General features: G+C 31.6%; 1 pseudogene; it reads right to left on the bottom strand.

Moving 5' to 3' along the window:
- Positions 1-9,088: 9,088 nt before the first annotated feature.
- Positions 9,089-12,186, bottom strand: LOC131042762 (sesquiterpene synthase Cad-like; annotated as a pseudogene).
- Positions 12,187-15,512: the final 3,326 nt, after the last annotated feature.

Raw genomic sequence — 15,512 nt, 5'->3', positions numbered from 1 at the left:
CTAGAGGATTTACAAATAAGACTGTTAGGTCCACTCGGTTAAGAGATATCCTATCACTTACAAAAATAAATAACAGTAATAAAATATATCTATAACTTCACATTTGAAATTTTATGGCAGACTTTATGTGCTCAAAATAATCTTGTCATAAGACTTATCTTCCTCCTTGTTGGGATCCTTAATCTATTCTTCAATCTTTTGTACTTGGTAATCACCTCTGCAGTATCACTACTCTTCTATTTTCTCGCATACATTGTTTATCAACTTTTCCTTATTTATAAGTAATTCATAATCACTTAATCTCCTTAATCACATTTCCCATGATTAATCACAACTGGTCACCATCAGTGTACCAAGCGGTTTTCTCTCCATGCCAAAGGTCTTCAATACCTCTTTGACATACTTGGACTGGGTAATGTAGATACCTTCTTTCATTTTCTGAATCTATAGACCAATGAAATTTTTTATCTCTCCAATCAAAGACATCTCAAACTCTTTCTTCATTTCATCAGCAAATGCATGGCTCATTTCATCATCTCCTCCAAAGATTATGTCATCTACAAACACTTCATAGATCAAAATCTAATTACCTTAAGATTTCAGGTAGATGTTGTTGTTCTCACTTGTTCTCTAAAATCCTATCTTCACAAGATGAGAGTGTAAATGTTCATACCATGCTCTTGGTGCCTATTTCATTCCATACAGGGCTTTGTGTAGTCTACACACCATGTTACTATCTTCTGACAAAGCAAACCCATCCGGTTACTCAATATACACTTCTTCTTCTAGGATTACATTCAAGAATGTAGCCTTTACATCCATCTGGTATACCTTAAATCCCTTAAATGTTGAAAATGCAAGTAGCATTTGAACACCTTCCAGTCTAACCACTGGGGAAAAGGTTTCTCCATAGTCTTCTCCTTCTTCTTGAGCATATCCCTTGCATACAAGTCTTGCCTTGTTCCTTATCACTATGCCTTCTTCATTTAGCTTATTCTTGAAGACCCATTTGGTACCTATTACATTCTTGTGTTCTAGTTTGGGTACCAGGGACCATGTTGCATTCTTTTCTATCTGGTCCAGCTCCTCTTCCATTGCTTTTATCCAGTCTTCATCGGTAAGTGCCTCTCTAGAGGTCTTAGGCTCAAATTCTAAGATCATGCAAGATTTTTCTTTCATCCTTCTTCTTGTAAGTATTCCTACATCTTTGTCTCCTATGATCTTGTTTGGATCATGATGTAGTCTTACATATCTAGGTATGACTATAGTAGGTTCCGCTTTCTTATCTTCTTCATTATCAACTTCATTTTCTCCTTCACCAACTGCAGCTTCTACCGATGTTGGAACACTAAGGTCTTTACTTGTTTCTTTCTTAATTGGTTCCCAAAAAGCTACACCCGGTTAATCTTCCACTTGCTTGCTACAAGTTTCCTCAAGCTCCTGAGGGGATTCATCAACCCTGACATTGATGCTCTCAACAATTTTCTGAGTTCTGTTGTTGTAGCACTTGAGAGATTTGCTCTTAGTGGAATATCCGAAAAATATTCCTTCATCACACTTGGCATCAAACTTGCTCAGATGCTCACCTCTCTTGATATAGCATTTACTCCCAAACACTTTGAAATAACTCACAGTGGGAGTCTTCCCGGTCCAGTACTCATAGGGTTTTTTTTTTTTACCTTTCTTAATGAGTGCCCGGTTCATGGTATAGATTGTAGTGCTCATCGCTTCTCACCAAAATGTGTGAGCAACATTTTCTTGGATTAGCATAGTCCTTGCAACTTCAACCACAGTCTAGTTGTTTCTTTTTGCTATGCCATTCTATTGTGGTGTCCTAGGGGCAGACAATTGCCTCTTGATGTCGTTCTCTTCATAGTACTTGTTGAATTCATCAGAAGTGAATTCACCTCCTTGATCGGTTCTCAGGCATTTTATCCTTTGAACTCTTTCCTTTTCCACCAATTCTCTAAAGGCTTTGAACTTTCCAAATGCCTCCGATTTGTCTTTCAAGAATGTGACCCACATCATTCTTGATCAGTCATTGGTAAGAATCATGAAATACCGATCTCCCTGAATACTTCTAGTTTTCATCAGACCACACAGATTGATGTGCACAAGATCAAGTAAGTTCTCTGCTGAAAAAGACTTACCTTTGAATGTTGAGGAAGACATTTTCCTGAGTTGACATGCTTTGCATAAAGAATTATCCAGTTTGTTCAGCAAAGGCAATCCTCTTATTGCCTTGATCTTACTAACCTTTACAATATTGTCAAAATTTACATGGCCAAGTCTCCTATACCATATCCAACTATCATCAAATTTTGCCATCAAGCACTGACTGATTTTGGCATTCAGCTAAAACAGGTTTCCTTCGGTCTGCTTATAGATGGAAATAAGATCACCACTCTTTCCAATTATACTACAGACTCCTCCTTTTAATTCCAGCATGAGTCCTTTGTCATTTAGCTGGGTCACACTCAGTAGATTATGCCTAAGACCTTCCACCCAATAGAAATCATCTACACTTCTCTTTCCATTTAGCAAGATGGATAATTTTCCTTTCACCATACATGGTGCATCGTTGCCAAACCGGACAACACCACCATCATATTCTTCAAGTGATAGAAACTTTCTCCAGTCACCGGTCATGTGATGAGAGCACCCACTATCAATGAACCACTCATTAGTGTTGTCAATATGTGAGACAAGAGCTTTTTGATCAGACAACTCCTCCTTGATGGCTACAAATACTATGTTGTCATTCTCTTCATCCTCAGACTCCTCATCAGTAGCACCTTCATCTACTGCAACAAGGCAATTTCTTCTCCCTGCTCCTTTTGTACTTCCTAAACCTCTCCAGTTTATCCTTATTGACATTGTTAGGACTGTTAACAACTATATATCCTATCTTATTGTAGGAAAAGCACTTAAAAGGGAATACCTTTGTATTTTTTGGTGCCTTTTGGAAGTCTCTTGGCAAGAAGAGCTTCGAACTCCATCAGAATCTCCTTCTCATCCATGTCTCTGTTTGGCCTGGATTCATAACTGGTACTGACCTTTTTTCCTTTCCTAGTCAGTGTGGAGGAAGCAGATGCCCTAAAGGTTGACTCGGTCTTTTGAACACTTCCATCATAGCTATTCAATTCATATGCAATCAATTTTGCAATAATAGAGTCTAAAGATACCTTGGTTTTGTCGATAGACCTTAGCTCCTGAATAGCGACAACCCTGATTGCATAGATCGGTAAGAGTATTCTCAAAACTTTACTAACAACAGTAGCATCATCAACTGTTCCATCGGTGCTTTTGATATCTCCAACAACAGTCTTGATCCTTATGCCATATTGTTGAATGGTCTCTCCTTCAACCATCCTCATGTCTTCAAACTTTCCTCTAAGGCTCTCTTCCTTAGCCTGCTTGACATGCTCATCACCACCATAAATGGTTTCTAGTGTGTCCCATACATCCTTAGGAATGTCCTTATCTTGTACATCAACGAACTCAATATTAGACAAGCTGCTAATAAGAGTTTCCATGACTTGCCCATTTTCTTGAATCTCTCTTTTTTGATCATAGGTCAGAGTTCTAGTGGGGGTTACATAGGTATTCTCAACATAGCTCCAATGTTGAGCACCCAAACTCTTGATATAAATATTCATTATGTCCTTCAATATTTTGAAGTTATCCCTATTGAACTTAGGACCTTCCCTCTTCATCATTACAACAAGATCTTTTGCCTCAAGTGATTAAGCTTAAATCATAGAGGACCTAGATTGGCTCTGATACCAATTGATGAATAATGATGAACAACTAATACCCTAATCGATACTGAGAAGGGGGGGGGTGAAATAGTACAGAAAAAAACTTCCCTACATTTTATCATATTAAAACAATGTTGATCGGTTGTCTTCTCCACTGAACTTAACCATGGCTATACCGGTTAAACACATAAATACTTCAGACAGCTAAACCGGTAAAACATAAGTACTTCAAAACAACATACAACAAGTCTCAAATCTAGATAGCAATTTTACTAACTTGATCATGCATAAGTTGCATTAGTAACACCACCACCATTAGCTTTGCATGCATATTTAACTAAACAAAGACTGCTCAATCATCACATGAAAAATACACAACTCATGACACATAGATTTTTCATGTGGAAACCCAAATGGGAAAAACCATGGTAGGGATGAATACCCACAAGCTTGTTTTGAACTCTTTTGAAGTTCGCTCTGTTAGGAGTCTATTCTAGTTAAAGACTTTACAATAAGGTTCTATTGGCAATCGATCCTATTAGGGATCACCCAGTTAAGGGATGGCTATAATATCCAATTAAGGATTGAAACCTTGTTAAGAGTTACCTTGCTAGAGGATTTAACTAACTCAATAAACTTGAGCCACCTGGTTAAAGGAATTACAACAAAAGTCTGATAAAGCTTACCTGGTCAAGGGATTTACAAACTGTCGAAGTGGTTAGAAGACAACAGGTAGAACACCGATCTGAAGATAGAACATCTTGCTAGGGCGGATCCTTTTAAGCTCCTCTATTCTACAATCACACTCTACAGATCACTCACTCAGGTTTGGCAAGTATTCAATCTCCCATTAAGTGGACACACACACACAAAATTTGCCAACACATACAAAATATGAACTACATCGACTTTATAAACACTCACTCGATCGAAAGCATAAACCCTAAACCTAAGTTTTACAAAAATGGTTCGATCCTGACGATCTTCTTACAAGCAGTCCAATCCCAACCATTCAAACCCATTGCATATGATCTAAATCAGATCGTGAAGCATTTTGCATCTGGCATCGTTCAGGATTTTCAGGAGATGATCTAAATCAGATCATGAATCATTCTACATCTAACATTGTTTAGGTTTTTCTGCATCTTCAAATAAATGACCCATCCTGTGCTCTTCACCTACCGGATAGAAAAAATGTGCACTCTCGAGGTAGGAGATTAATGTGTTTAGTCTAACATGATATTTTATTCTTTAACTTGTAGGTCACGAAACGTCTTTGGTTGCTCTGCATAAGGCAAACTGGTAACCCTAGATTATCAACCGGTAGACATTCTAAGTGAACTCCGATACCGGTCCACTCCATTCCAGTTGTCCATTACTGTTGCCAATCTCCATACATACCGGTTCATACTAGTTTCGTTTGCTTGAACATCAATAACAACTTCTTCTAATCTTCATCCTTCTAGAGCACTTATTGACATCAATGACAACATACATGAACACTGCTTCATCATATGCCAACAAATATATGTGAAGACAACTTTCCTAAATGGTCACTTAGAGGAGGAGATTTACATATCACAACTAGAGAATTTTGTGGAGAAAGGTAAAGAAAATATAGTTTGCAAGTTGAATAAATCTCTTTATAGTCTTAAAAAATCTCCTAGAATGTGGTACCAAAATTTTTATGCCTATATATTGTCCCTAGGATTTCTGAGGTCTAATATAACCATTGTGTTTATTACAAAGCTAAAAAATGGTCATATTCTTGTTATTGTCCTATTTGTGGATGATATGTTATTCATTGGGAAGGAAGAGAATGATTTCAAATTCAAAGTCTTGCTTGTCAACATAATTTAAGATGAAAGATCCAGGTGTAGCTAGGTACATCCTGAGAATGGATAATAAAAGAGGTAGAGTTCATAGAAAGCTTTGGATCAACCAAAGTAAGTATGTGAACTTTGTGTTGGATAGATTCAACATGTTAGATTGAAAACAATTAGTGGTTCTTGTTCTTCAAGGGTAGAAGCTTTCTATTGAGGATTGTCCAAAGTGTCCTACTGAGATGGATGGCATGACTAGAGCTCCTTATGAAAGTTCTATCGATAGCCCAATTTATTTTGTGGTTTGTATGAGACTAGACATTACACAAGTAGTGAAAGTGCTTAGTTAGTTTATGGATGATCTTGGATGGGTGCATTAGGATGTGGTGAAGAGAGTGTTAAGATATTTGTGGGGTACTTTCAAGTATTCCCTATGTTTCCATGTTAATGATACTAGACCTCAACATTCCTTGAGTATCCATGGATATGTAGACTCTGATTGGGTAGGTGACATTGATAGTAGAAGATCCACCAATGGATATGGGTTCACAATGTTTGGTGGTGTAGTAAGTTGGATGATAAAGCAACACAATATGGGCACTTTATCCACAACTGGAGCAAAGTACATGGTAGCTACTCATGCTTACAAAGATGCCATTTGGCTTAAGGGACTATGTTTGTAAGTTACTTTTGATGCAAGACATATCACTATCTGTTGTGGTGGCTAGAACTTGCCATTTGCTTGGCAAAGAATCCTACTTTCCATGCTAGAGTTCAAAGAAAATTGATGTGTAGTTTCATTTTGTTTGTGATTTGGTGGAAGATGGAAAAGTGAAGTTAGAAAAGGCAGACACTTTGGTAAATGTTTCTCATGCATTGACAAAGCCAGTGAGCACAAAGAAGTTCAAGTTGTGTGCCGATTTGATGGGCCTAGTGGCCTAAGCTGTGATATGATGACTCCTATAAGGTCTTTGTCAAGTGGGAGATTGTTGGGATTAATGTGGCTCAACCTTAGGAGTCCCAAGGGTATTTAATTTAATTATTTAATGGTCCCATGTTGCTGATTTTATTAATTTAATGATATATTATAAGTTTCCAAAGTGCAAATATTAGTTCTTGGGACCAATGACAAGTTGGGTGTAACAAGTGTTGAGGAGAAAGAGAAATTGTGACACTTGTCACAAGGAGTGAATTTTAAAGAAGAGAATTTCTAAGGAGCTTCTCAAAGTTACCTCCGAGCAACATGTGGCAATTTCTTTATTTTACCCTTGAGCACATTTTTGAAAATTTTCTTGGCAAGACCACATCTTCCACACTGATAGGCTTGGAGAAAAATAGAAAGTTCTCTTTTGGTTGAAGGTTTGATTTTATTGGATACCTTGCATTTGTGGAATAAATTATTTATTTATTTATTATTATTTACGCAAGACTTATCTAGAAAGGAGTTTCCATTTATGTGTAGCAGATTCATTGAATGTGGATACTTTTGAGAAGCTTCTCCTTTTTGTATTGTAAACTCTATAAATACAGAGTGTTGTAGAAGAGAAATTTAGACGAAGCATTATCGAGAGAAGACATTATGTTTATGAAATTATTCTATTTTTTTTATATCATAGTTGAAGGCACCTACAAGAGCATAAACTATGCACATTGTTAGTAATATATTCTGATTTTAATACAATTGATTTGTGCTTTGGTGTAGTGGGTTTTTTCTCAAAAGTGTTTTCCCATGCTAAATCTTTTGTGTTATGTGTTCTTGTTAAATTTGAAATATTTTTGTGTGTGTTTATTTTATTTGTACCACTATTAAGGGGTTTGCAAAGAAATTTGCATTCACTCTTCTAGGGGTTTTCATTATGAAGGCTATTTCTACTCCATATGTCCTAATAGGAATCAACATACACACTAAACATAATAACAAGTATGATAAATAAACAACACAATCATAAGAAAACTAATACTAATAAATTTCATACAAGTATGCCAATAACATAGGATTGTAAATACACCACAACTAAATGTATATATAAAAAACAAATGACAAGCATATGCATATAGAAGATATAATATAATGCGTAAAAGAAGTTCTAGAGTATCATAAACTATAATGATAAAGTGTCATCAAGAGATTCCCAAAACCTCATGGATTTGAGGAGGATGCCTTTACTCATTGATGATCCCTCAATTATATTTACATGTGTGAGAATTAGATTAATTCATACGTAACATACTTATATGAACATATAGATTAATATTATTAAATTTTAAATGTGTAATTTCATTACTTTTAATTATTAATTTATTTTATCATTTTATACAAGCCTATATAATCCTCATTTATAGTGTCATCAAGAGATTCTCAAAACCTAATGGATTTGAGGAGGATGCCTCCATTCATTGGGGATCCCCCAATGATATTTATATGTGTGTGAATTAGATTAATTACCAACATTATGATCATATGTAACATAATTATATGAACATACATCTCAATATATTAAATTTTAAATGTGTAATTTCACTACTTTTTACTATTGATTATTATTTTTCATTCCATACAAACCTATATAATCCTCACTCATAAGGCCATATAGATAAACTCAATATGGACATAACTTCTAAAACATTTTTTTGTTATATCACACCTATGGCTATATGATAACCCATCACATATCCATGGGAGAATATTAATCCTAACAAATATAATCCATAAACAAGCTTGGAATTAAAAAATAATAATAATTACACAAAAAATTGCAAATATATATATTTTTATGATCAAAAGCTCAAAAACATTCCAAATTTTAAAATTTCAAAATTTAAGTTTTGAATAAGACTCCAAACTTAACAAACTATCAATAGATAATGTTTTTATCCAAGAAAATACCAAATAACCATGTTATGATCAATTTAAAGAACAAGTTCAAAGAAGGCAAGGAATGTGCATGAGATTCTATTTGTCCAAGTTAAATGAAATAATTTATTTATTATTACTATAGAAAGTATGGTTAGAAAGGAATTTATGGTTTCACTTAAATAATCATATGAAACACTACTTAATTCAAACACCTAACAATAGATAATAGTATCATGACCACACAAAATCTATATAACCATAATCAAATTATATATTCAAACACATTTCATGATTATGCAGTAAACATTGTTATTTTGTGAAGCAAGGCTATAGATTATTCAATTCATTTTCCATTTCTAAACCCTTCCTTCCCTCTTAGCTATCTAAAAATATCAACACCAACAAAATACATAATTAAGAAACATATTATAAAAATTTCACATTTAATTTATTTAACTATCTAATCATAAGCATATTAGTTAAGATCTCTTAATGATACTAAAATTTATATAGTCCATAATATAACAATATCCAAGTCAATCCTCACATCCAAATTACATCGAGATGTGGTCCAATTTATTCTAAGTTTTTGAAGTAGCATTTATTTGATGTGACATCATATTTGTGTATTCATAATCAATTACCATCTATTCTATTATTGGTTCCACTAGAGCTTTCATTATTGCATCATGTAACTCTTTTTTATGAGAATGCATTATACCATCATAAAACCTAAACAAGAAAAATATACCTCTCATGCCAGCATTAAAATATACATTTTTACAAAAAAATTGGTATATTTGAAGGCTTAAGAAACTCCATATTTAACTCTTGTACGCAACTATTAAGATAGGTTGTGTTATAGCTTAAAGCATCTTCCTTTATAGAACCTTTGTTGTCTTTCATGTAACACTCCATGCTTGAAGCTATCTCTCCATGAACTTTCTCATCCTTCAAAATTATAAAAGAGATATTAGTACATGAAGTTTTTATTTTAATATTTTTAAATCATCAATATCATTTTTTCCCTAATATCTAACTTAAATATCATTTACCTCAAAATCTTCAATATCATCAACTAGTTGAGTAGTCAACGCTACAAGTTTTTGGAACTTTGATGATGGAAATTCAAATTGCTCCAAGATATTTTCCAATAGAAGAGTGTCCATTAATATTAATGTGTGCATCATTAAGGCTTGCATGCCACTACTTCTTGTTCCATTCATTATATATTCTTCAAATTTTGGTATACAATTAGAAGCTATCCATTCTGCTTCTTTATAATAAGCTTAAATATAACTCTCCCACTAAAAACTAATAAACTAATATTAGTTCACAATATTAAAGATGAAAACTACAAGTTAATGAAATATATCTAATATTAATACTATAAATTCATTATGAATACCAAACAATTATTCATTTTGTGGAAACAAATATCTTACATTGTTAATTTACAAATATTTAAAAATATTTTATAAAATAAAAAGAATCCAATACTAATTAGTTTCCTTTAAATAATTATAGTAATAAAAGTATATTTATGATTTCAAATAAGCTAAAAAGTTGAAATATTAAAAAATTATAATAATGAGAAATATTTACATTGTTTTGTCATATAATTGGTTATGTCTAGAAATCAATTTGGTGCAAGTCATAGTTAACAATGTATTATATAATATAAAAAATGTATTATATAATATAAAAAATGTAACATGTTTATGACATAAATGTTCATGGACTCTATTTTAAATATTAAAAAACTATAACAATATTAAAAAAAAATAGATATATTTACATTGACTTTATCTTAAATATTAAAATTTTATAGTAATATTAAAAGATAATGAGAAATATTCACACTGTTTTGTAATATAATTGGTTGTCTAGAAATCAATTTTGTGTAAGTCATAGTTAACAATGTATTATTTAATATAAAAATATATTTTAATGGTAAAAAATTGTAAATAATCTTTAAAATATTGTAAAAAATATATATAAACAATGATAATTTTTTTAAATAATAAAATTATAAAATATTACAAATTATTCTTTACAATTTATATATAATGGAGTAAATAAGTTATCCTATTTAAAAACTAATTAAATGAGAAATATGAGATAAAAAAATATAATAAAATAAGAACTAATATTTATATATAACAAGTTTTAATAAACACTTAGCCATATTATTAGTAGAATTTAACTTACACAATTGTGAATGTATTTGTGAACAAAGGGGCCATGTTTCTTTTTAGTTTCACTTGCAATTTCCTTGTGTATTTCACATGTAATTTCAAAAGCAATTTTCATATAGTTTGGAAGATTCCCTATGATGGAAATATCCCAACTGTAATAGAAATGAACACACAAAGTTAGAAAAGGAACAATTTTTTTAATATTATCTAGGATTGCTATCTAATGCATTACCTTATTAATGCTTTGGTGAAGGGTTTCAATTCATCAATGGTTCCATATGTGTGATAAATATCATCAAAGAGTGCAAGACAAGTGGCCAATTTTCCAATACCAATTCTACAAGCATTGAGCTCAAGTTCAAATAATGAGCAAGTCCACTAGAAATAAAATTTCACATGGTGTGATGTTGATACCCCTCGTTCTTCTCCTCCATTGGAAAGCACTAGCTCATGGTATTTGAATTCTTAAATGAAAGCTGTGATAAAGACACTTGGCTTTGCAGTATAGTAAAGGAATCTCAAAGCAAAAGATAGAAGAAAGGTTTTGGCACACGGGTTTGGTATAGGGCTTTGAAATATTCTGTCTTCATCCATTTCTAGCAGCTGAGGAGTTTACTTTTTGAGAATTATCCGATGGGTTTGTTAATTGCCATATGGCCTATATGTAAAACCGATCTTATACGCGTTGTGACCGCATTTTGTATGAGGCGGGTTGTCTAAACTATTATGTTAGATATTATAGGTTTATTTTATGAGCTGTGACTGGAGGTTTTCTTCCCAGGCTTCTTTCCTCCGGTATTCTCTTTGAATCCTGTGTAAAAAATAAGTATATTAATAAAAATTTAGTGGAATATTCCACTTTTATCAAAAAAAAAAAAATTTCACATGGTGATGATGAAAGAAATCAGGATGAATTACTTTCAAATGCTTCCACCATCTATATAATTGATTAAAAACTCATTTTTAATTTAGGATAGTTGTTATAAAAATAATCTCAGTTTTAGCATTCAATAATCTTTCTCACTCTTAAACTAATTTAATATTATCTTTGCCTGATTAAGCACTTGCTATTTTAAATATGATAATTAAAATTATCTTTTCAATAAAAAAACTTGTATGTTAGTAATGTCCATTACTCTAGGGAACATAAGTTTCAATATTGAATTATATTCACATGGAGATTAATTTTATTTCATATTGATGATGAGCTTGTATACTATTAAAGTCCAATATTGACACTTCCAACAATTTTTGTCTATAAATATTTGGAATCCTAATAGAAATCATAAATATAGATGATCACAATTAATTTATTTTCAACTATTAACTTAGAAAATCAAATAATTGAAAGTTTTAAACTTTAATTCTTACTCATAAATGTCATCGACAAGCCAACCATTGTGATTTTATTGTTTGAATGTTTGAATAAAGTTCCAAGCCTCCCACCTTGGAACCCTACATCTCCAAGGAGATTTCAAAATGTACTCAATCTGATAAAAAAACATCTCATTATTATAAATTGTGTATGCACGTATAAAAAGTAGCATCTATTATGTAGCTCAAACAGGTTAGAAACACTTAATATTAGTAAAATTTACCTTTTTAGAAAAAGGTAGGTCATAGACCTCTATTGTTGTTCATATAATTGTATACACCTAAAAATGGTCTGAAGATAATTAATTAAATAAGCAATTATTTAATTAATCCTCCTCCCCAATTTAATTAAATTCACCAAGCAATCTGATTAAATTTCCCTTTTCATCTACTTATTAATAAATCTAAGGATTTATTTGATAGGTTCATTTCAATAATCCCCTTTGATTAATTAATTCAAATTAATTAATTCCCTCCATCCAAAATCATTTCTTCTAAATCCCCTAAATAATTAAAACAAATCAATTATGAGTTGTTGAGATTAATTATCCTTTTCATATTATTTGAATTTTTAAATTCAAATTCTCCTAACTTCTACCACTCCTAAACCTAACCATTCCTAAACCTAACCCATTCTACCTACCACCATGTCCCCTTTCATCCAACATCTTCTAGAACCTTGTGACACTTGTCACTAAGTGTTCCCTTTCATCCAACCCTTCTAGAAGCCTCTTGACACTTGTCACCATAGAGATGACAGATGTTCCCTTTAATCCAACCCCCTTTGCCATCCTCCTCCAATTTAACCATTGATATCTTCATATCAATCTTGACTGTTGATTCTTGCCACATCACCCCTAGCCTTGGAAAATCCTATAAATAGACCTCATTTTGAGCAATATGGATCCCATCTCATTTTCATCTTATGCATTGTTACTATAGGCATCTAGCTTATAGTTTATCAGTTTTAGCAATGTTATCATGCTCAATTTTAGCTTAATCATGCTAGATCAATCACTCATGTAGCATAATCATGCTATTCTTGCTAAGATCATGCATTTGCGTCATTCAAATCTTCCATCTAAGTGTAGTCAAGTCACTGGAATATGCATAATCAGATCTGAGAGCATTTTTCATACTCACATTTACTAGGAGGCAATAAGTCGATTAGCTATGGTTTTGTCTTTCTTTAATTTAAATCTTCTAACCATGCTTGTAATGATTTATTGAGTGCATTGTGTTTGTAGGTATAGGTACATTTCACAGAGCATGCCAATAATAACTAATTTAGTAAAAAATAATGAACAATTTATAGGTTGTCTTCTTACTATTCTTTGCTAGAAGTCTTTTGTTTCTGTGTTGGTTTTGGTCTTGTTGGCCTTGGCGCTGATTGTTGGTTTGTAGCCTCTGCTAGTCAAGTTTTCTTTGATAATCTTTGACTATGTATAAGGGTTGGCGCCCTAGTTAATGATGCTTTTTTAATAAAAAACATACTTGTATTTTATGGTTGCTTGAAGAATTTCTTTAATCTATAGTTTTAAAATGAATGCTTAAACTAATAATATTCATATTGTTATGTGTCATCATTGAAAACAAAGTTCACTATTGTATGTATTTATGTAGATAGGTATAATTTTTTTAAATTTAAGATATATAATATTTGGTTTTGAAACATTTTCTTAAATGTACTTAAACATTATGAACTCTAAGGGAATGGTTTAAAAATCAATACATTGAATCAAAATAAAATTGATTGTTGGTTGAAATATTTCACATGCACATCTATCAGTGAATTTGTAAAATGTTTATCTTTGTAGAGATAAATCATGGACTTGAACTATGATAGTCATTTTATTAAAGCAACATGATAATATATCATTGTTCATGCGAGGTCTCACTTATGAAGATGATTCACTCCTTTAGATTACATAATGCACTCTATAAAACCTTAAATCTTGTAGTAGCTCAACCACACATTAGTCTAAATTTCAATTATGAACTTGTAAAATAATGTCTTATCTAGAATACTTAAAAAATATAAGAGAAAAATGATTTGCTTTCTATAATTCCCATAGCAACATCAAGATGGGAATTGAAAAATAAAATGAGTATAAGTGACACATGTGCAATAAGATTAGACTTCTTATCTTCAAATAAGAATGTGTTGATTAAAATAGTTATGACTTAGACATGATTTTCAAGACACTAATCATTTTATTTATGCGACAAAAGAATACACCATGTTTCATTTGAGGTGTCACCAATGAAGGCGAATTTCACTCCAGGCTATAAAACCTTACATCTACTAGTAAAATCAATCTTGTTTTATTCTAAATATCAATTTTGTTTGTAGCATAATGTCCTCTCTAGAACACTTAAATATACTGGTAAAATCAATCTCCTTTTATTCTAAAATATCCATAATAACATTAATAGGGACATGAAATAAAAAAATTAGAAACATTGATATTCAATAAGATTAGACTTCTTATTTTAACTCACATAAGAATGTGTTTTTTGAAATAGTTATGGGTATGTGCACCTGGAGTGTGGTTATATTCTTGAACCTTATGATACTAAGCTTAGTAGGCTTGAGAAGAATGCTTTCAGCTCAAGCAAGCATCTCTTTAATAGGGTGTAATATTTTCACTTACATAAGAATGCGTTTATTAAAATAGTTATGAGTATGTAAGCTTAGTAGGCTTGAGAAGAACTCTTTCATCTCAAGCAAGCATCTCTTTAATAGGGAGTAATATATACTCTTTTTTTGTTTTTGGTTTGGTGAGATATTTTTTATTTTTCATTAGGTGAAAATTATAAGGTTTGAATTAGATTATGTTTAAGAATAGTTGGTTAAAGTTGCTATGTTTATTTTAATTAGATTAAATTTACAAGGTTTGAATTAGATGATGTTTAAGAACAATCTCATAAGATGCTATTTTTGGTTTTTTGTATTTTTTTGGTTTGGCAAGATTTTTTTGTTTGTTTTTCATTAGGTGAAAATTATAAGATTTGGATTGGATAATATTTAAGAATAGTTGGTGAGATAATGCTATTTTCATTTAGATTGAATTTATAAGATTTGAACTAGAAGACGTTTAGAATAAATTCCATAAAAATACTATTTTTCATTTTGACATTGAAAAAAGAAAAAATGTCAATCTTTTTTTAATTATCTTTAAAATCCATTAATACCAAATCTCTTAAAATTAACTTACTAACTCATCAGTTATTTATTTTTAAACTTAACACCCACCTCTAATTTTTTATATTTCATTTTAATAGAAATCAAAATAAAACCATTCACTTTTTTTTTAAAGCAAACATTACAAACAGTAATAAAAATGACCTAATCTCTTTTTAAAAAGATACTAAAATTGTAATAAAATTATACTACAATTTGACCTAATCTGATCCAGAAGTCTTTTAAGATTCATTAATGCCAAATCTTTGAAATTGTTGTAGAAATTAGATGGAGTACAACACCATTTTTCTTTGG

Source organism: Cryptomeria japonica, chromosome 10 (genome assembly GCF_030272615.1).
Source record: "Cryptomeria japonica chromosome 10, Sugi_1.0, whole genome shotgun sequence".
NCBI classification, from domain to species: Eukaryota; Viridiplantae; Streptophyta; class Pinopsida; order Cupressales; family Cupressaceae; genus Cryptomeria; species Cryptomeria japonica.
Note: the sequence above shows the minus strand (reverse complement) of the source record. Positions and strands in the feature narration are given on the sequence as shown.